General features: G+C 45.7%; 1 protein-coding gene across 7 annotated transcripts in view; it reads left to right on the forward strand.

The window, feature by feature from the left end:
• KRBOX1 (KRAB box domain containing 1) overlaps positions 1–2,053 on the forward strand; it is a 40,690-nt gene that overhangs the window by 5,518 nt on the left and 33,119 nt on the right. For all 7 annotated transcript variants that reach the window (XM_045294973.1, XM_045294974.1, XM_045294972.1 and 4 more), the window contains 2 exons: positions 224–441; positions 1,187–1,289. The gene's annotated coding sequence lies outside the window, so the exon portion shown is untranslated. The remainder of the gene's footprint in view (positions 1–223; positions 442–1,186; positions 1,290–2,053) is intronic.

Genomic DNA, 2,053 nt, shown 5'->3' on the forward strand with positions numbered 1-2,053 from the left:
GGCCCTTGGTGACATAACTCATGCCACTAGACCAAGCCTTACTTGACATAGACCTACCTCTGGACTTTTCTGCTATGTGAGCCAATAAATACCTGTGAAAGCTAGTTAGATGTGAATTGTCTATTCATTCACAACACAATGAGTCATAACTGATGCGGGCTTGCATTTGAAAGCACTTTTCTCATGCAGTATCTTAATGTGGTGTTTTCCTCTTGCTCCACAGTCCCAGAAGCGCCTCATCTGTATCTCATCTCAGCTGTTTAATGGTTGATTGTCTCAAGAAGCACTTTGCTAAGTTTAAGTTCACGAATGCCTCCTACCTTCTGACAGATGATTGAACTCGTACTTTAATGAACAGATCCTCTGAACTTGATGAAAATATATTCTCAGTTTCAGACTCTGGAAAGGATAACTTCCTCTGCCTGGTGAAATGCCGTACAGGTACCCCTCCTACCCACCATATTTGTGAATTCTGTATCTACCATGTCACCTACAGCTTAAGTCAGATTCATGGCAGAATAACCAGGTGTTTAATGCAGATCTGTTGGATACTTGGCTTAATTGAACAATCATTGTTGAGAAGGAGAGTCCAGGCATTGAGACAGACTTTAGGAAGCTGAAAGTCTCTCTGCCCAGTGACTGAGATGAAAGTTACAGAGTGAATGTTACTTCCTTAGCAGCAGACAACGGTCCCCTCCCCCAAACAGCACCGACGCCTCCCACCCACTGCCCAAACCACCGCCATCTAGGTGACTCCAACTCCGTGAGCCTACATGGGGTTTCCAGATCCGCAAATCTCTAGGGAGTGGATGGCTTCATTTCCTTGGGTGAAGCAGTTTGTGGGTATGACCCTCTGGACAATGCTTACTGAGTCATGCCACCTGGGATTCTTAAAGAATGGCTATAGTCTGGTGCTGACAGTACAGGCTCTAGTCACAAGCAACCCTGTGTACCAGTCCACACCCCCATTTTAAGCATTTCTAGTTCATGCCAGGCTCAGGTGCATCTACCATGAATGAGACAGGAGACCCAATATCTTCTGATTCCACTGTATGGCACCCACTATATTTTGTCAAAAGTCATTTGTTGGCTTTCGAATGATATAGTAAGGGACACTTTTATTTTGTTGATAAAATGAATGAATTGGTGTGAGAGGAGAGACTGAAAAGGTAAATGTTCTTAACAGGTAGTCCACTGGAATCTCAGGGAGTATCCTGGACCCTGTCGATGTCTTCTTCCATGGGATATACCTCCAACTGCTCTCTCTCTCACCATCCTGAGAGGATGAGGTAACCGCTTGATTCTGCCCATTACTGTTTAAGAGAAGATGAATTCTAAGCATATAAGCTCTATCCACTCATCTATGAACTCTATATGACCCCATTTAGTTTTCCCAAGAGACTCGAGAGATGCTCGTGACGATGTAGGTAAACCCTAAAATGGATTTACCCTTGGGTGTTCAAGCAGACTTCCTGAGATCTTTTTGAACATGTTGTGCCTGTGTCAAGAGGAGAAACCATCAAAGGCACTGCCATTGAGTCCCTTTCGTGAACCGATGGACAGAGTAGACTCTCTGGGTTTCCAACGCTGTAACTCTTTAGTGAGCAGAAAACTTCCTCTTCCTCCCTTAGAGCGATGGTGGGTTCACACTGCTGACCTTTGGATCAGCACCAAAACACAGAACCCAGGACACCAGCAGGGATTGGTGTGGAGGAAACAAAGGAGGGAATACCCAAATCTATTGTGACACTGAGGGATATAAAAAGACTTCCCCAGCTTGTCTCCCCCCAAAATATGCCAAACATTAGAGGCTGTTTACCAGCACATGGTGGGAGGTCGGATGCTTAGATCCTCCCTGAAGACATTCAGCCACCAGACTACTGTCTTATCTACTGTAGGTGGGGCTCACTCCCTGCTGTTAGGGATGATGGATTGCTTCCCCTGAAAGCTTGGAGTCTCCAGCTCACGGGCAATCAAGGTTAGGCCGCCATCATGAATCTAGGGTCTGCCCATCTTGTCACATGTGTATCCCCAATACCTCCCCTTCCTATTG

Source organism: Echinops telfairi, unplaced genomic scaffold (genome assembly GCF_000313985.2).
Source record: "Echinops telfairi isolate 266 unplaced genomic scaffold, ASM31398v2 ScPeMD7_4225;HRSCAF=4972, whole genome shotgun sequence".
Classification (NCBI taxonomy): domain Eukaryota; kingdom Metazoa; phylum Chordata; class Mammalia; order Afrosoricida; family Tenrecidae; genus Echinops; species Echinops telfairi.